The sequence below is a fragment of the Panthera leo genome, chromosome D4 (assembly GCF_018350215.1).
Source record: "Panthera leo isolate Ple1 chromosome D4, P.leo_Ple1_pat1.1, whole genome shotgun sequence".
Taxonomy (NCBI): domain Eukaryota; kingdom Metazoa; phylum Chordata; class Mammalia; order Carnivora; family Felidae; genus Panthera; species Panthera leo.
The window spans coordinates 66,979,923-67,000,867 of NC_056691.1; positions in this window are offsets into that span (position 1 = coordinate 66,979,923).

Below are 20,945 nucleotides of genomic sequence, written 5' to 3' on the forward strand. Positions count from 1 at the left end.
TCAGGTACCTTAGACCTACTAAATCTGAAAATCTGGAAGTGGGGCCCAGCAATCTGGGTGTTGATAAGCCCTCTAGATGATTCTTAAGCGCAGATTTGGGGACCACTGGCACAGAGCCACCAGCGGTAAATTTGTTGGTAAAATGCAGCCTGCAGTCATTGCAGAGAACTCATGGAGGGTCATGAGCCCATGCCTGCACTTCCAGCTGCCTTCACTCATCTCCACCTGAGCCCTTCCTGCCCCAACTCTGCCTCCTGTGGCATCTTGGTTAATGGTCCTGCGCCACGCCATCTCTCTGCCCACTCTTCTGGATCCTTCTCTCACTTTTCATCCAGCCTGGCTCTAAGAACATGTTGATCTCCCTGCCTGAGTGTTTGTGGCTGTCTGCTCCTCTCTCACACTGCCTCTCACTGGGTTTAGGATGACAATGCCACATTTTTGTTGTTTCTGACCTCTTTTTCTTTGGTTTCCCCAGTCTTCTCTCTGCACTGCCATAGCGTGGCTTTACTAAAACATGGTCTTATTCCACCCCTTGAAAATCTTCAAATGCTATAGATAAGCTCCTTACCATGATATTCCAGACTCTTCACAACCTAACCAGAGATTACATTTCCAGCCTCCTCTTCCTGCCTGAGTCTCTCATACCATATACTCTAGCCACCTTACCTTTTACTCAGTCAGTTCCAAGCTCTTCCATGCCCCCTTGCTCTGCATATGCATTTGTCCCCTGCCTCGCATATTCGTCTTCATTATCTGCTTATTGAGGTTCTATTTAAAAGCTCAGTGTTGGGGCGCCTGGGTGGCTCAGTCCATTAAGCATCTGACTTCGGCTCAGGTCATGATCTCACGGTTTGTGGGTTCAATCCCCGCGTTGGGCTCTGTGCTGACAGCTCAGAGCCTGAAGCCTGCTTCCGATTCTGTGTCTCCATCTCTCTCAGCCCCTCCCCTGCTCGTGCTCTGGCTCTGTCTCTCTCTCTCTCTCAAAAATAAATAAACATTAAAAAATTTTTTTAATAAAAAAATAAAAATAAAAATAAAAAAACCCCAAAAGCTCAGTGTTAACATCACTAGTCCCAGAGCCTTCCTTGACTCTTCTAAGGAGATTTAGAATCTTTCTTCACCAGGAATATTGCATTTTTTTAAAAGCATTTACTACTCATATTGATGGTTTTCTTACTAGACTGTGAGTTTCTTAAGAGCCAGAAAAAAAAAAAAGTATCACCTTATTTACCTTTGCATATCCAGCACTCAACACAGTACTTAGGACTTACTAAATAGTTGCTTAATAAATGTTTGCTGATGGAATGAAGGAATGAAAATAAGCATATTGTTATAAGAGAATTTTCCTTCTAAGGAACAAAACCTCAGCTGCCAAGGCATAGAATACTGCTTCTGAGAGAGTGTTTATGTTCTGGATCACAGCGGCCATGGAAGAGGGATACATCTCTCAGGGGAAACCATGGAAGAGTTTGGGCAGGTGAAATGTAATTATCCAAGCTGGCCCCAGGCCAAGGATTCTAGGAGCCACCGAGAGGCCAGGGCTAAACACAAATGGGTACGACCTTCATCTCGAATCCCTTCTGAAGTGCTGCCCCTCCGGCAGTGTGGAGCCCCCTAACAGCTTGCCGGGGCTTGGGGTCAGTCTCACTCACAGGGAAAGGGCAGCAGAGCCCTGTGACCCAGCTGAGCCGGCTGCTTGGCTCTTGGCTGCCTTTGGTCTAAACACAGCCTGTTGTGGGAACGGAAGCTGGCCTGTGATCTCTCTTTCATTCTTCTGGGCTGCTCTGCTGCATTCCTTCCAGCTGAAGTTAGCCACATGCACTTGCCTTTGAGGACACAAGACCCCAGCGTGTAACCATAGCTTGACCTCAAGTTACCGGCAGCCAATTCCCTCACCTTGTGTGTGTTTGTGTGTTTGTGCTTATTTCTAGAAACAATAAATCCCCTTATCCAAATGATCAGGCAGCACGTGCACAAATGCACACAATTGAAAAGCCTTATTTTGCAGATTACTTCAAATCTTTTCTGGAAGGAGGCTCAGGTTACACAAAAGGTGGCTGAGCTGGTATTTAAACACAAACTCGACTCCAGCCAGCGTCTGAGCTGTGAGACTCCCTGACTTTGCGGTGAGTTGGGCTCTCAGAGGATCTCCCTGGGAGGGGTGGCAGGTAGTAGAGGCCAACAAGCATAGCCAGGACGCCTGGCTAAAATCATAGAGCCTAGGAGATTCTACAAGAAAATGACCTTGGAGGTGGCCACAGGAGACAGGCAGAAGAATGCAGAGCAAAGAATGAGGCACGTCCTTTATACAAAGCAATCTCACATTTAGTCCGTATTGTGCCTCTCAACCATTCTCCAGACAAGATTTTATGCCCAGAGCATAGACTTTCCCCTAAACAGCAATATTCCTGTATGTTCTACTTTTCATTTCCTTGATTCTCCCTCCAAAGGTCTCCAAGCAATTTACAAACTATAGGTTGTGTTTGCAATTTGGACTCTTAAAGTTTATCCATCTTTCTCTCCCCTCTCACTTTTCCTTTGTCTTTTATGATTGTGATTGAAAAAGAGGCAGAGTTGGGAGACCAAGGCTCATGAATGTATATGAAGCCATTACACTGCTGGGTGAGAGGCATGCCCAGGCACTCTCTTTTAAGTGGTTGTCTCCGCATCACCAGAACTGCTTTGGAGCTTTTCCCTCCAATCCCACAAATTCATTATTTACTCTTTTACTGCATCTATTTACAAGTCCACATGGACCCTCTGGGAGCCCAGTTCGAGCTCCAGTAATGAAGCCTGGCTCACTCTACTTTGATATATCTCATTGCTACTGCTGCTTGGGGGATAGAGAGTGTGCCCATCTCTTTTTTGGAAGGTCAGCCTGACTGAGGACAAAGACTTTAAATTGTGCTCTGTGGAATCCTGGAATCCTGAGGAGGCTGCCAAGGATTCTAGGAAATACCAGTAATAAAATCAGCATGGGTGTTTTTTTTGTTTTGTTTTGTTTTGTTTTTATTTTTCAAGGCACTGTGATTTTGGTGTGGTTGTTAAACTTTTTCTGAGGTTAAAATATATATCTCGTGCAAACAGACTGTGCTCCCTGAAGCTTAAGCGTTTATCTCAGGGATGGATCAAGTGTGTATGGAGGAGCCAGGGAAGGGTGGCTACTGGGGACGTTCTGTGGTAGTAACTTGTCCCAAAAGAGGTTTGTCTATTTGGCTGGGATGTCAGATCCAAGAGGAAGAGTACCTGGCGGTCCTAGACACTCAGTAACCGTTAGTTGAGTGAATGAGTTTTCTGGGTGCTCTGTGTCCTCTGATAGCCCTACTTGCAGGCTTCATTATGCTCCAGGCCTTGTGCCCATTTTGACCAAGGGAGGAGTTTTGTCAGCAGCTTTGCTGTATATGTGCCTCACATGCTTAGAGTCACGATCCTCAGGCCTGACTGGGACTGGCTGATCCCATCAGTGCTCCCCAAGTCTCCTTTGCTGTGCAACACTTGTCCCCCAGGGGAATCTCTGGTCTCATGGCTCACCTTCAGTCCTAGCTCTCCCCTCTCCCAGCTAGTGATGACTCAGGTGGCAATTCTGGTCCCTGCTCTCTAATCCCCCTGATTCAAGGACAGCAGCTCTGGGGTCCTGTTACCACTGAGTTTTTCTCCAGATAAATGCTTACTCTAACTCCAGAGTCTTGGCCACCAGCTGAGATGATCAGGTCCCTGGAACTGACAGCTTTGTAGCCTGGCTGTTCCCTGGAATATGCTTCTCTAGCTGGTGAAATCTCTCTCTTAGAGCTGAGCACAGGAGAATGGGGACTCTCTTCACCCATATGCTCTAGTCCCCCAACCTCTACTCTGCAGAAAGGTCAAGGTTCTCAAACTAGAGAGAAGGGAATTCCCTAACCTCTACCCAACTGGCCATAGGTAAGTTAACAATAACACATGTGCCTCAACTAACACACATCTAGTGGCTCTTTGGGAAAATATCGAGGCCCTTGGCCTGTTTGTTCTCTGAGGTTGCATTTGTAACAAATGGGCAAAATCACTACCAAAAAATTTCTTTATTATAATTGCCTTGGGAAAAGCACTCAGGGTGAAAGAGCCCCACTTCTTGGAGGATTTGGTCCCCTTCCCTCCATAAGGAGTGAGAAGGAGTCTCATTCTACTGTGGTTCAGTGATGGGGGAAGCAGAAGTCCTGGCGGTGACTTTTGATGAAGATAGGTAGAGAATGACCCACAAGGATGGACAAGTAAAGAGCCTGCATGGACAAGACATGTGGGAAAGGTTCAGGAAGAGACACGGAAGTTTTTAGGGGAAACAGCTGCTGGAATCTAAGAGTTACAAAAGAGTACAAAGGAAATTTTGAGAAGATTCACTTGGGTTATGATTATAATCTTCTTTAGTGGTTTTTAAGAGCACAATAAAAGGTTTCAATTATTTTTGGCTGTTGAATTAGTTTACTTGAGTGAGACACCATGCTGGAATCCAACTACTTGAGAACCAGGGATTTCATTCAACAAATATTCACTGCCAACTACTGGGCACAGAGCAGTGAATAAAACAGACCCAAACACCTTTCTCATGGAACTTATTGGAAGAGGTAGAAAGTAAATAAAATAAGTAAATTATGTCATAAATTGTAAAGTGGTAAATTCTATGGAAAAAAATAATAAAGTGGGGGAGAGAGAGAGAGAGAGAGAGAGAGAGAGAGAGAGAGAGAGGAAGTCCCAAGGGAGGAACATGTTGAAAATTTTAAATATGGTAGTCAGGGAAAGCCTCCATGAGAGAGTGACATGGGAGCAAAGCTTTGAGGTCTGCAAAGGGTGAGCCAGGCCAGATATCTAAGGAAAAATCTCAGAGTTGGTGCCAGGGCAAGTTTGTTTTACAGCAAGGAGGCCATGTGGCTGTAGTGTAGGGAGTAAGGCAGTAGATGAGTGCAGAGGCCTGCTCACCAAGAGTTTGCAAGTCAGTATAAGCCCATGGCTTGTCCTCTGGAGAGCTTGGAGAAGAGGAGCAATAAATATGACTTAAAGATGACTTAAGTTTTGGAAGGAGGAACTTAAAAGGTGGAAGGGGAGGCAGACATAAGGAGAACAGGTAAGAATTATTACAAACCTTCAGAAGATAGTCAAAGATGATAGCAATGTCTATAGTAAGAAATGTATGAATTTGTTAGCACTAGGCATCCATTTATTCATTAATTATTTAATTTAATCATTTTATAAATGGTTTAATGAATATTTACTGAGTCCTCCCAGAGAAGACAAATAGTTAATCATAGGAAGCCCATCTATCTCCAGAATTCTAAAAGTCCAAGGAACCAAAGAAGGGTTCCTAACTCACACTTTTCCATCATAGAATCTACTGACAAACATAAACCAGAAGTGTTTGGCAGATGCCATTCACATTCTGTATGGGCAGAGGACTGAGCAGGGGCAGAGGCTCAGAGCCAAGAAAGCGGAACGCTGAAGAACACAATGTGGTTGGGGTCTGGTGTATGGGAGAGGCTGGAGGTTATGCCCCAAAGGCAGGTGAGAGGTGACTGTGGAGCATGGTGGTGAGAAAGCTGCAGGCTAGGTTGGGGTATGGGGGTAGGAACTCTCCTTGGCAACAGACATAGCAGTATACGAGGATTTGCTTCCCTCCTTCCCACCTGCTCTGGGGAAGGATACAGGTAGTGTGCCTGCAACCAAATATGATACTGAGGCACTGAGGCAGATAGCCAGAAGAGCACCCAGACATCACCCAGCCACATCCACTCATTATCTAGAAGATGGTATGGAAGCCCAGAGAGGGGAGGAATTTTCCAAGGTCACCAGTTAGAAAATGGCAGAGTGGGCTCTTAAGCCTGAGAAGAGTTCTCTCTTATTGCCCTTGAGTGAGCCAGACAGTGTTTTTCAGTCTCTTTTTTCTCTCCTTTATTCATTGGCATGTGGCCCTTTCTCTCTGGCATTTACTGGTCAGGACCCATCCATGCCAAGGATCTAGTTTCTGTCTTGGTAGGCAAATCATGGATGGCACAAACGTTGCCTCGGAATCATGCTGGTCTTGGCTCTTTCTCAGGAGTTTTGACCTGCGGCCCTTTCTCACCTCTTGTAATCTGTTGGGACTCATGACTTGCTCTATAATCTCTTTCTTCTATGACAGCACATCTCTACCTGATGACCCATTTGAGGCTGTGCCCAGTTCTGTTTTCTGAATCTACCCAAGTCTCATTTTTCCCGATCCCAAAGTCTAAAATATTCTCTTCTAAACCCAGCATGTAAGGTGTCTTTCATCTCTGCATTATTTCTTTTTCTCTTGTCCTTAGTTCTGTTAGGACCTTTTCTGTTTTAAATCCTGATATCTTCTCCCTCTTCTTGTTTATCTTTCTTGTTGATTATCCCACTATTCATAAAAACACCTAGGGATTGATTGGATAATTGGGCAAGAAAGAATCTTTTTGGGAATGAGGGATAAGGAGGGAAAGAGGCTATAAATAGTCATAGCTTATTATTTTTGTGTCAAATCTGTGTCTCTCAAACAGGGGCCTGAATTTTAGGTTTGATCTGGACCGTGTAGAGTGGAACTGTTATGCCTCCTCTCCTTCCTCCTCCTCCTCCTTCCCTTCCTTCAGATTGTGACTTCAGACTGCCAACAGTGTGAGATTCCTTATCTTTCTTTTATGTGCCATTGCTAAATCATACCATCTTGGTTTGTTGATTGGAATCCCTTTGTGTCATTTTCATGTTTCTAAGTCTTATCAATCTATAACTTCAAATACTACCTCTACTCTGATGGCTACCAATTTTGTACTTCTAACCCATATATCTGTCTAGATCTAAGACTCTTTAGATGGTCACTTCATTCTCTTATAACTGTTACAAGTTTGGGGTTGAGTCCCAGTCCCATAATTTTTTGGCTATCACCTAAGGTAAGTTCCTTAGATTTTGTGCTGCTTTTTTCCTCTGTGGAAAAATGGAGAGAATATGAATATCCATCTGTCAAATCTGGTGGGAGAATAAAATGAGATAGTGGATGTAGAATTGTCTTATAACTTGCAGTGGATGTTAAAAAAGCCCCCAAATAGATGGCCAACAGACACATAAAAAAGTTTTTCAACATCACTAATTGTCAGGGAAATGCAAATCAAAACCACAATGAGATACCACTTCACAGCCATCAGAATGGTTAAAATGAAAAAAAAAAAAAAACCAAGAAATAACAACTGTTGATGAAGATGTGGAGAAAAAGGAACCCTTATTGGTGGGAATATAAATTGGTGCAGTCAGTATGGAAAATAGTATGGAGGTTCCCCCCAAAATTAAAAATAAAAATACCATATTATCCAATAATTCCACTATTGGGATTTACCAAAAGAAAACAAAAACACTAATTTGACAGATATATGCACACTTATGTTTATTGCAGCATTATTTACAATAGCCAAGATATAGAAGCAACCTGTGTCTATTGATAGATGAATGGATAAAGAAGATGTCACACACATACACACACATGCACACACACACAGTGGAATATTGCACAGTCATAAAAAAAGGATGAGATCTTGCCATTTGCAAGGTGGATGTACCTAGAGGGTATTATGCTAAATGAAATAAGTCTGAGAAAGAAAAATACCATATGAATTTACCCATATATGGAATCTGAGAAACAAAACACATGAATACAGAAAATAAAAGCAGAACCAGACCTATAATATAGAGAACAACTGATGGTTGCTAGCAGGAAGGTGGGGTTGGGGATGAGCAAATGTGTTAAGGAGGCGGGAGGTAAAGGCTTCCAGTTATGGAATGAATAAGTCAGGGGAATAAGAGAACTTGAATCACTGAAACTAATTAACATTGTGTGTCAACTATAATAATAATAATAAAAAAAGCCCACTACAAATCATTGTCTTATGACTTGTATTTGCAACTTCAGCAGATACCAGCTAAATTTAGAAATTGCCCCTGCAATAGACAGGTGTTGCCACCAGGTGGCAGGAGAAACCCGTGATGCAATCACAGAAGGAAACGCTCCAAGAGAAAATAAATTCTGATTGTTAATGGCAGAGAACTCTTCAGTGATTATTAAATAAAACACAAAGGCTATTTATAAATCACAGTATACCTGAATAAACCAAATATAAATCCTGTAATACAATGTGTTTCAAATAGTTTTTTAGGCAATGGTGTTCATTTTCCAGATAAAATCTTATACAAAATTCCAAATATATAAAATAAATAAAAGTGGCAAGGATACTGGGAATCTGCTCCCTCATGCTCCTCTTTTATTCTTGAGCCACCTCTGCCAAACCTGAGATCTTCATGGGACATAGTTTTATTTTATTATGGTATTTTTGAATTTATTTATTTTATTTTTGAATTTTATTTATTTTATTAAGGTATAATTGACATACATATTAGTTTCAGGTGTACACATAACGATTCAATATTTGTACATATTGCAAAATGATCACCACAATAACATCTGTCACCATACATAGTTACAGAATTTGGGGGATGGAGTTTTAAACCACAGTTTTTATATTTTCCCAATGCCTTGTTAAAACATTCTTTTATCATTATGAAAAAATACATAGTACTCTTTAAAAATATAGTTTTAAAGTTTATATAAAATTTAAATCATAAATATATAAAGTGTATATAAATTATAAAATTTATAGAGTTTGGGCCACCTGGCTGGCTCAGTCAGTGGAGCATGCGACTCTTTTTTTTTTTTTTTTTCCTCTTGAATGTTTATTTATTTTTGAGAAAGAGCACATGAGCAGGGAAGGGGCAGAGAGAGAGGGGGACAGAGCTGGGCTGACAGCAGAGAGCCTGATGTGGGGCTCAAACTCACAAATTGTGAGATCATGACGTGAAAGAAGTCAGATGCTTAACTGACTGAGCCACCCAGGTGCCTGCATGCCACTCTTGATCTCAGGGTTGTGGGTTCGAGCCCCATGTTGGGTGTAAAGATTGCTTAAGAATAAATCTTTTAAAAATATATAGAATTTATAGAATATACAAACATATAGAATGTTTATAAACTCTACCTAGAATTAGAACATATAAATATAAATTTTTACATTTTGGAATAAAAACATTTTAAGACACTTAAGGAAAGTTTCTTAAAACAATATTCTTAATATTCTCAGCTGCTCTCAACCATTAATTGTTGGAAAATTTCTACCTAGCTTTCAGTCCAAGAGCAGACTGAGGACAAACGTTCAATCCCTTTCACCCTTAAAAGTATCAGTATGATTTCACAGAACTAGAACAAATAATCCTAAAAACTGTATGGAAACCCAGAAGACCCCAAATAGCCAAAACAATCTTGAGAAAGAAGAACAGAGCTGGAGGTATCACAATCCCAGATTTTAAGTTATACTACAAAGCTAGAATAATCAAAACAGTAAGGCACTGGCATAGAAATAGACACAAAGGTCAATGGAACAGAATAGAGAGCCCAGAAATAAACCTACATTTATATAGTCAATTAATCTATGACAGAGGAAGCAAGAATACACAATGGGAAGAGACCGTCTCTTCAACAAATGGTGTTGGGAAAACTGGACGGCTACATGCAAAAGAATGAAACTGGACCACTTTCTTACACCATTCACAAAATAACCTCAAAATGGATTAGAGACCTAAATGTGAGACCTGAAACCCGAAATTCCTAGAAAACACACACACACGCACACACACACACACACACACACACACACACAGGCAGTAGTTTCTCTGACATGACCTTTAGCAACATTTTTTAAAAACGATTTATTTGTTTTTTTAGTTTACATCCAAGTTAGCATATAGTGCAACAATGATTTCAGGAGTAGATTCCTTAATGCCCCTTACCCATTTAGCCCATCCCCCCTCCCACAATCCCTCCAGCAACCCTCAGTTTGTTCTCCATATTTAAGAGTCTCTTATGTTTTGCCCCCTCCCTGTTTTTATATTATTTTTCCTTCCCTTCCCTTATGCTCATCTGTTTTATATCTTAAAGTCTCATATGAGTGAAGTCATATGATATTTGTTTTTCTCTGATTGATTTCACTTAGCATAATACCCTCTAGTTCCATCCACGTAGATGCAAATGGCAAGATTTCATTCTTTTTTTTTAAATTGTTTTACATTATTTTTGATAGAGAGAGACAGAGCACAAGTGGGGGAAGGGCAGAGAGAGAAGGAGACACAGAATCTGAAGCAGGCTCCAGGCTCCGAGCTGTCAGCACAGAGCGCGATGCAGGGCTTGAACTCACAAACCACGAGATCATGACCTGAGCCACAGTCGGATGCTTAACCAACTGAGCCACCCAGGTGCCCCAAGATTTCATTATTTTTGATTGTTGAGTAATATTCCATCATATATATACACCATATCTTCTTTATACATTCATCCATCGATGGACATTTGGGCTCTTTCCATACTTTGGCTATTGTTGATAGTGCTGCTATACACATTGGAGTGCATGTGTCCCTTCGAAACAGCACACCTGTACCCCTTGGATAAATACCTAGTGGTGCAATTGTTCGGACTTAGGGTAGTTCTATTTTTCATTTTTTGAGGAACCTCTGTACTGCTTTCCAGAGTGGCTGCACCAGTTTGCATTCCCACAAAAGAGATCCTCTTTCTCCACATCCTCACCAACATCTGTTGCCTGAGTTGTTAATGTTAGCCATTCTGCCAGGTGTGAGGTGGTATCTTGTCGTGGTTTTGATTTGTATTTCCCTGATGAGTGATGTTGAGCATTTTTTCATGTGTTGTTTGCCCATCTGAATGTCTTCTTTGGAGAAGTGTCTATTCATGTCTTTTGCCCATTTCTTCACTGGATTCTTTGTTTTTTGAGTGTTGAGTTTGATAAGGTCTTTATAGATTTTGGATACTAACCCTTTATCTGATATGTCATTTGCAAAAATCTTCTCCCGTTCTGTCAGTTGCCTTTTAGTTTTGCTGATTGTGTCCTTTGCTGTGCAGAAACTTTTTATTTTGATGAGGTCCCAATTGTTCAGTTTTGCTTTTGTTTCCCTTGCCTCTGGAGATGTATTGAGTAAGAAGTTGCTGTGGCTGAGGTCAAAGAGGGTTTTGCCTGCTTTCTCCTCTAGGATTTTGATGGCTTCCTGTTTTACTTTTAGGTCTTTCATCCATTTTGAGTTTATTTTTGTGTATGGTGTAAGAAAGTGGTCCAGTTTTTCCAGCACCATTTAGCTTTAGCAACATTTTTAAAGGTATATCTCTTCAGGCAAAGGAAACAAAAGCAAAAATAAACTATTGAGATTACACCAAAATAAAAAGCTTTTGCACAGTGAAGGAAACCATCAACAAAACGAAAGGGCAACCTGTTGAGTGGGAGAAGGTATTTGCAATTGATACATTGATGAGGGGTTGGATAATTAATGATCACAAAACTGATGAAGGGAGTAAGAAAGAGGAAATGAAAATGAACCAACAGAACTGACTTCAGAGGAAATAAGGATAATTCAGGGAAAAGAAGAAAACTTTAAAAGGATTACTAAAGATGTGAATTAGTCAAGATCATATTTTTAAAAAATTTTTTTTCAAGTTTATTTTTGAGAGAGAGAGAGCACAAGCACAAGCGAGGGAGGGAGACACAGAGAGAGAAACAGAGATAGAGACAGAGGATCAGAAGCAGGCTCTGCGCTGACAGCTTTGATATGGGGCTCGAACTCACAAGCCATGAGATCATGACCTGAACCAAAGTCAGGCGCTTAACTGACTGAGGCACCCCTTGGTGATATTCTCATTTTGTAAAAATGTCTGTTTATTTATTTGTTTTGAGAGAGAGAGCACGAGTTGGGAGGGGCAGAGAGAGGGGAGAAAGAGAATCCCAAGCAGGCTCAGTGCAGAGCCTGATGTGGGGCTCAAACTCACAAACTATGAGATCATGAGCTGAGCTGAAATCAAGAGTCAGACATTTAACTGACTGAGCCACCCAGGCACACCAAGATGATATTCTTATAAAAGGAGAAGAGTGTATTATGATAAAGAGGCAATCAGTGACCAAAAAAATTCCAAGGATTTAAAAACCATGGTTCTTAAATCAAAGCTGCCACACTGTACGATTCTAGGGGTGTAGCTGTATGAGTGGAGCTCTCTCAATGGCAGTGTACCGCCTGTGCGGCCATATGCAATGGCCTGAGTTTGGAGGTCAGGCACCTGGATGCAAGTGTAGACTATGTCACAGCTAGGGAGATAGCTTGACTTCTCTGAGCCTTAGCTTCCTTCTGACCCTGAAATAGTGTGGGGCTAGAAATATATTCAAGGAAACCACAGCAGGAGACCTTTTCCTGTCTTTGGTTCCTACAGACATTAAGAGACTCCTACAGGTGGTTCTGCCCCTTTCAAGGTCATTTAATCTCTGCATTTAGAACCTGGTGCAACTTTTCTCTCCTTTGGATCTGAAGCTGGAAATGTGAAGGAGTTGGGAGGGCACCCTCTTCCACTATCCCTTGCCCAAACTCTGATTAGTCCAGAAGCAATTCTTTCTCAGCAATCCTTCAGTCCTGGATGAGGCAATATCTCCTTCATAAAGATGAGAATGGAACAAATTCAGTATAAAGTTTATGGGAAAATTCTGTTGCACAAGAGAAGCATGGTAATGTACTGTGACTAAGCAAATTCACTTTCCCCTGAGATAGATTTCTTATAAGAAACTGAAAACACATTAAAATATATATATATATTTTATTTATATATTGATATATATATATCAATTCCTAACAAGGCATGCAAAGATACTTGTTTCTATTAAACTGACCCAGCTGTTATGGGGTAGGAAGGGAATAAGAAAATAAAAGGATGCACAGAAATGAGCAAATATAGTAGCTAAAATAAAATCTACATAGGAATCAAGAAAGTGGAGACAGGATGCTATTTTAAAAAGCAGTTAAGTGAGGTAGAAGACAAACTCTAGGTGTTCTCAGAACACAGAGGAAAAGGGCAAAGATATTAAAGCAATATCAAAGAAGATGGCAACTATAAGCAATAGAAAGCAGAAATTAGCTTCATGATTAATACGCATTTGAGGAAAGAATCCACAATAAATGGAGTAGAGACAGTAAATATAGGAAAAAATAAAAACAGGATTTCTGATCTTAAAAAAATCTTTAAAAATTAAAAAAAAAATTGAATTATAAAGAAAAAGAAATAACCCAGCAAACATCCTGAGAATAAAGTAAAAAACCTATTTCTGACAAATGAGCAAAAAGCAGATTGATGTTAGAATTCTTGGCAACACTGAATGCCAGGAAACAATGTAGTAATGTCTATAGAATTTAGTGGAGAAGGCTGTGGTTCCTATGTGAAGGGAATAAGAAGATACTGTCGGATATGTTTGGTATCTGGAGAAATACCCCACCCACATAATATTGCTTAAAAAATTGTTCACATGGTGTCCCAGATCCTTGAGATGTGATATACTGCAGTGAGCATTGACACAGGTATCATTTAAGTAATAGTGACAGAAGGCAAAAGACTATATATAAAGAAATTATACATATTATATATATTTAAATGAGAAAATAATATTATCTGGATTCAAAATAAAAGAAAGCAGAATGGAAAGAATAGAGGCAAGAGAAAATGCTGGTGCTAATTTTCATATTTTCAATAGATTACAGTAAAAATTACAGTCGCAGTATTTGATATAGATTTGAGAGTGCTTTGAAAATTCTCCGTGCAATTTATTACTAGAATTCCAAATTTTTATAGAAGAGTAAAATAAAGATTAGCCTATAAAGAAAAGTGGAACATAAAGGAAATATCAAAGAAAGAAACAAACAACAGAAAGCATAAAATGTCATTAGAAAGACGAGCATAACAAGTATGAGAATAAATATAAATAGTTTAAAATTTCCTATTTAAAAAAGTTAAACTTTCTCCAGTTTGATCATAAAATTCAGTGGTTTGCTATGTTCAACAATAAAGTAAAAGGCAAAGATATATTAGGAAAACAAAAAAGAAAGCAGAGTGGTTATAGTAGTCACTACTCAGAATCGTTTTATTTTGTATTTATTTTTAATTTTTTAATTTTTATTTTAGAGAGAGAGAGAGAGAGCATGAGTGGGAAGGGACAGAGAGAGAGGGAGACACAGAATCTGAAGCAGGCTCCAGGCTCTGAGCTGTCAGCACAGAGACTGGCTCAGGGATCAAAGTTACGAACTGTAAGATCATGACCTGAGCAAAGTCAGTCACTTAACTGACTGAGCCACCCAGGTGCATCTAGAATCATTCTATACTGCTAGAACTGCTAATACAGACCAGTGGTTCTCTAACTCTAAGGTGCATCGGAATCACCTGGAGGGTCTGTCAACAAACAGATCCCTGGGCCCCACCCACAGGGTTTCTGATTCATTAAGTCTGGGATGGGGCATGAAAATTTGCAAATTTAACATATTCAAGTGAGGCTGATGCTGTCAGTCACCAAGAAACACTGATTGAGAGTGGAGATTTAATAGTAACCCAAATGTTATGTACTAAGGAACAGTATCAAAATATACATAGCAAAAAACTATGGCAAATACAAAAAGATAAGAGAATAACAAATCTCAACATATTTTTTAAAAATAAAATTACTAAATCTCCCCCCCCCAAAAAAAAAAAAAAACGAAAACACACTCCAGGCTAGAGTAATTATGGATAATCTCCCCCAGTTGACAAGAATTGGAAAATTTTCCTATCCTTTGTATTGTTCTAGAATAGGGAAACTAATGAGTTTAAAGCCCATTAAAAAGTAGCGTAATCTAAATATTCTCAACAGAGATGGATGAAAAGGAAACCTATAGACCATTCTTAAGAATCTTAAGTGTTAAAAAGAAAAAGTGAGTGGAGAATGACACCTTAGAACCAAACGAGGTTTATCCCATTAAGGGAAGGATCATTTTTAGGAATTTATTATAATAAAACACTATATTCATATAGTCACGGTGAGATCCCTAAAAAAAGATAAAATATTTTTGCTACCCATTTACTAGAAAACTTAGCCTTATTAAGGGTTGCTGTGTAAACCCAAATCATCCTTGTTAGTGATCAATAATGGTGATCTAGAGTTCCCATTAATCTCACAACATCAGTGGGAGCATTTACAGTTCTCAAAATAGAGGACTTGATTCGGTCAGTTTGCTCCCATTTATGTGGAATATATCTCTTTCTCCTTTCTTTCTTTCTTCTTATTTATTTTTTTGGCAGGGGAGGGTTCATCACTTACACATAACACCCAGTGCTCATCCCAACAAGTGCCCTCCTTGATGCCCATCACCCATTTAGCCCCACCCAACACTCTTCCAGCAACCCTGTTTGTTCTCTGTATTTGAGTCTCTTATGGTTTGCCTTCCTCTCTTTTTATCTTATTTTTCCTTCCCTGCCCCTATGTTCATCTGTTTTGTTTCTTAAATTCCAAATATGAATGAAATCATATGATATTTATCTTTCTCTGACTGATTTCTTTTGCTTAGCATAATATACTCTAGTTCCATCCATGTTATTGCAAATGGCAAGATTTTTATCTCCAAGTAATATTTCATTGTATTTGTATACCACATTTTCTTTATCCATTAATCTGTCGATGGTCATTTGGGTTCTTTCCATACTTTGGCTATTGTTGATGGTGCTGCTATAAACATTGGGGTGCATGTGCTCCTTCAGATCAGTTTTTTTGTATCCTTTGGATAAATACCTAGTAATGAAATTGCTGGGTCATAGGGTAGTTCCATTTTTAATTTTTGGAGGAACCACCATACTGTTTTCTGGAGTGGCTGCATCAGTTTGCATTCCTACCAGCAGTGCAAAAGGGTTCCCCTTTCTCCATATCCTCACCAACAGTTGTTGTTTCCTGAGTTGTTCATTTGAGTCATTCTGACAGGTGTGAGGTGGTATCTCAATGTGGTTTTGATTTGTATTTTCATGATGATGAGTGATGTTGAGCATCTTTTCATGTGTGTGTTAGCCATCTTGATATCTTCGTTGAAAAAATGTCTGTTCATGTCTTTTGCCCATTTCTTCATTGAATTATTTGTTTTTTGAGTGTTGAGTTTGGTAAGTTTTTTATAGATTTTGGATACTATCCCTTTATCTGATATGTCATTTGCAAATATCTTCTCTCATTCTGATGGTTGCCTTTTAGCTTTGTTGGTTATTTCCTTTGTTGTGCAGAAGCTTTTTGTCTTGATGAGGTCCCAATAGTTCATGTTAGCTTTTGTTTCCCTTGCCTGTGGAGACATGTCTAGTAAGAAGTTGCTGCAGCTGAGGTCAAAGTTGTTGCCTGTTTTCTCCTCTAGGATTTTGATGATTTCTTGTCTTACATTTAGGTATTTCATCCATTTTGAGTTTATTTTTGTGTATGGTGTAAGAAAGTGGTCTAGGTTCATTCTTCTGCATGTCACTGTCCAGTTTTCCCAACCCCATTTGCTGAAGAGACTTGTTTTTTCCATTGGCTATTCTTTCCTGCCATGTCAAAGATTAGTTGGCCATCCATTTGTGGATCTGTTTTTGAGTTCTCTCTACTATTCCATTGGTCTTATGTGTCTGTTTTTGTGCCAGTACCATACTATCTTGATGATTACAGCTTGTAATACAGCTTGAAGTCTGGAATTGTGATGCCTCCAGCTTTGGATTTCTTTTTTAACATACTTTGGCTATTTAAGGTCTTTTCTGGTTCCATACAAATTTTATAATTGTTTGTTCTAGCTCTGTGGTAGACTATGCCTCTTAAATAGTGTCTGTATCAAATGATCTTAAAATGTCCTGGCCAAAAAAAGAGGTTCCTGGCTTTCTTTCAGACCTTTGCAACTGCTCTCTGGTGCATTAGCTATGGCTCAAATGGCAAGATTGTGTATGTGACACATATGGCTCCAACCAGGGCATGCATGTGGGAAAACCTGCTTGGGTTCCCTTCTCAGGAGGAAGGTGACCTGGAACACATTCCTAGGACTTCTTCTGCAATGTAGACAGTTCATGGGTATGACTTTCTGAGCCATACAGCATCTATGATAGAAAAGAGTTCGGAAGGAAGGATGATGGAACATGACACATTTCTCCATAGAGGAATCCTTAAAAATACTGGTGATGGCATTGAACCTTCTGCAGCTATGTGGGTTGAAGTTTTGAACTATTTATCTTGCATATGAAAGAACACAGTGACTCAAAAGGCCAGAAGAGGGTCTGGGACAACTAGATACCCAAATGCAAAAGTATGAAGTGAACTATTGCACAAAATTAGGAAAATCAAAACGGATTAATGACTGAAATGTAAGAAGTATTCCTAAAAGATTCTTGAAGTAAACATAGATATAAATCTCCATGATCTCAGATTTGGCAATGGTTCCTTAAATATGACACTAAGAGTACAAGCATGCAAAGCAAATATAGATAAGTGGGACTTCATCAAAGTTAACCATGGTGCTTCAAAACATTTCAGGGGACACTATCAATAAAATGAAAAGATAATTCACAGAATGGAAGAAAACATTTGCCAATCATATATTTAATAAAGGATTTATAGCTAGAATATTTAAAGAACTCATAAAATTCAATAATAAAAGGGCAAAAAAATTAAAAATGGGCAAAGGATCTGAATAGATATCTCTCCATAGAAGATCTACAAATGGCCAATAAGTACATGAAAAGATGTTCAACTAAGGATGATCATTAGTCATCAGAGAAATGCAAGTTGAGACCACAATGAGGCACCGTTTAATACCCACTAGGATGGCTCTAATTAAAAGGACAGATAAGAAGTATTGGCGAGGATATGGAGAAATTAGAATGCTCATATACTGCGGGTGGGGATGGAAAATGGTGCAGTTGCTTTAGAAAACAATCTGTCAATTCCTCAAAAATTTAAATCTGCAACTGTCATATGACAGCGACAACTCCACTCCTAGGTATAAACCCAAGAGAAATGAAAACATACATCTGCCAAACACAAACAAACTTGTATGTAAATGTTCACAGCAGCATTATTCATGATAGCCAAAAAAGATGAAAACAAACCAAATGTCTATTATGTGGTCATGAAAAGGAATCTTGATACATGCTAAATGAATAAATCTCAAAAATATTATGCTATGTGGAAGAAGCCAGTCACAGAAGACCACATATTGTAGTATTCCAGTTATATGAAATGTCCCAAATAGGCAAATCCATAAAGACAGGAAGTATACCAGTGGTTGCCTATATTAGGGCCTGGTGGGGAATGAGGAGTTTCGGAGCTAACGGGTATGGAATTCTCTTGCGGGTGATGAAAACATTCCAAAATTGTTGGGGATAATGGTTCTGTGCATATGCTGAAAACCACTGAATTGTGCACTTCAATGGATGAATGATGTGGTATATAAATTATATCTCAATAAAACCGTTATAAAGTCTAGAATACTATGGACACTGAGGTCTTAGATAGATTGAATATCCTCAATGTATTCTCCATATCTTCTTACATTTAAAAATATGTGTATTTTTCCTGCTTAGAGTTTTAAATTCTCATGTCCCTTCCACTGTGGTAATCCAATTTTTTGCAGTATCTATCTGCTCCCATTAAAGCTTTAATTCCAGTTTTGTTTTCATGTTCATCAAATCTTTCTTGATGTCAAACTGTTACTTCTTCATGACTCTGTTTTAGTTTCATAGATTCAATATATTCTTGAATATTGCTGAGCAGATGACTCATAAATGCTTCAAAATTCCTCCTCAATTTCTACTCAAAATTTCAAAATTTTTGGAGTAAATCTATTTCATAAAAGCAATTTAAAAAAAAGATTTCCTCTTCTTCTGACCTGAAGTATTCTTATTTTATAGATGTGGTGATTTTATTCTGTTTCTTCATTTGGGGCATCCCACCTCCAAGACTCAGCACTCTGCCTGTCTTCCAGAAAGTAACACAAATCAGCCATTTGCTAAATGTAGTACATGCCCTGGGGTAATGCCAATGTTAGTGGTCTTCATTGGGGTCAGTCTACAGATTGCTAATGGAGCGTTGACTAAATTTCCTTGTTTGCGAATGAAGACATCAAATGTTTGCTCTAAGTCACCATCTTAGCCAGGCCCCTTTCTGGTCAAAAGGAAATTTTTATTTTAAGCGTAGACTTGTTTTATTTGGAAATTTCAAATAAGAGTAAATTTTTTATATCAATGAATCCTTCAAAAGTCTTCATTTTGCTGTTGGCCAACTTGGGACCCCGGTCACTCAAGCAGTGTGTGCTCTCTTCTTTCTGGTCAAATTTATTTGCTAAAAAGTTTAATGTTGAATTACCTATACATAGTTTAGAGAGATTGAGACTCAAAGATGTATTGATAGGGATTCAAATAATTGGAAAATCATTTGGAAACTTAAACTTTGAGAAAAAACCAACTTATCTTGTGATAGTAATTACAGGAAGAGGCAATAGGGAGGATTTTGTCAGAAATAGTGTTAGTTAGACCAGTGGTATAAAATCTGATTACTATCATACATCAAAATGAATTCCAGATGGATTCAAGAGTTAAAAGAATGTACAGTCAGAAAACAGACCAATGTAAAATAGAGTTGTTATCACTTTTTCCCCAAAGAATACCTTACTGAAGCACTGAAGTCACAGGAAAATAATAAGAGAAAAGTTTCCAGGTTCAGACCCATGAAATGAAAAACTTCTGTTCAACAACAAAAGTAACCAAAAATTTTAAAGGCAAACATAGTTTGGATGTATTTGTAACGATAATGACACAGTCATGGTCATGGAATTTCATATCTGCATGGAACCTTAGGAACTACTTTGGTCAAATTTTAATGAGGTACAGTGTGGGATATTAGGTCCACACTGGCCTTGTGGCTAATAGGTGTACTGGTTAAGAGTGTGGCCTTTGGAATCTGTAGGCCTGAGTTGGGTTTCAGCTACTTGCTGTGTTACCTTGGGGAACTCATTTCTATCTGAGCTTCATCTTCTTCATTTGTAACATGGAGGATAATGGCAATCTCTATTTCACAAGGTTATAGGAAGAATAAAATGAGGTAGAGGATTTGGAGTACGTAACAGCATATGGAAAGATCTCAGTAGGTGGTGCCATCATCTTACTCATCACCTTCATCATTGATCATTACCATTCTCATCCACCTCATCCTCATCACTACCTGTGTTTGAATCCTGAATAAGCTTTACCTAAAGCTTTCCAGAAGCTTTTTGGAGTCTTCAAGTTACCTTGGAGGAAGTCAGTGCAACAGGTGGATGAAATGAAAATGAGGTCAGGTAGGGCAGAACATCACATGTCCCTGCTGTTGATCTGTTCTGGTTCTTCTCTTCTTCTCTCTGCTGGTTTCCCGGTTTGGCGTTATTCTCCCTAATTCAGACACTCCATCCCCTGGCCAATTTTGATGTTACATGACACTGTGCAACACTGGAAAGGTTATGAGACTTTTCTTTCTTCCAGTTTCCTCACTTGGAAGTTGGGAATAACAATTCCTACATCCTCATGGTTGTGATGAGAATTTTTTAAAGTGCATGATTATGAAACTTAGCATAGCAGCAGACATACTGTGGGTCCTCCAAACTCTTAATTAATTTTGAGAGAGGGTGACTTGATTAGTGTCACATATGTTATTGAACCAAGGAATGCCCTTGGGCACAGTGTCTAACTATTGTTAGATTTATGGCCTACTCTCATGTTAAATACGGAAGGACAGGCTGTTGCTTGGATATGCTCTGCTTGACCCATTTTTCTCAGAGCTCCATATCCATCTACTTTTGAAATTCCTGGAGTGGCGTTTCCTCACCCAGTAGAAATAGCCTTTTGGCTTTCTGTGATAGCTTTCTTTTCCTTTTTTTTCTTTCCAAATTACTTATGACCACTTGTTTTTTATACATAATTTAAGGAACCAAAGCTGACACCCCTCCCCCATGTAACAGTTGGCAAAAACACTAAAAATATGCCAAGACTTAATTTTATGTGTGTACTTTTTTTTTTACCCCCTAAG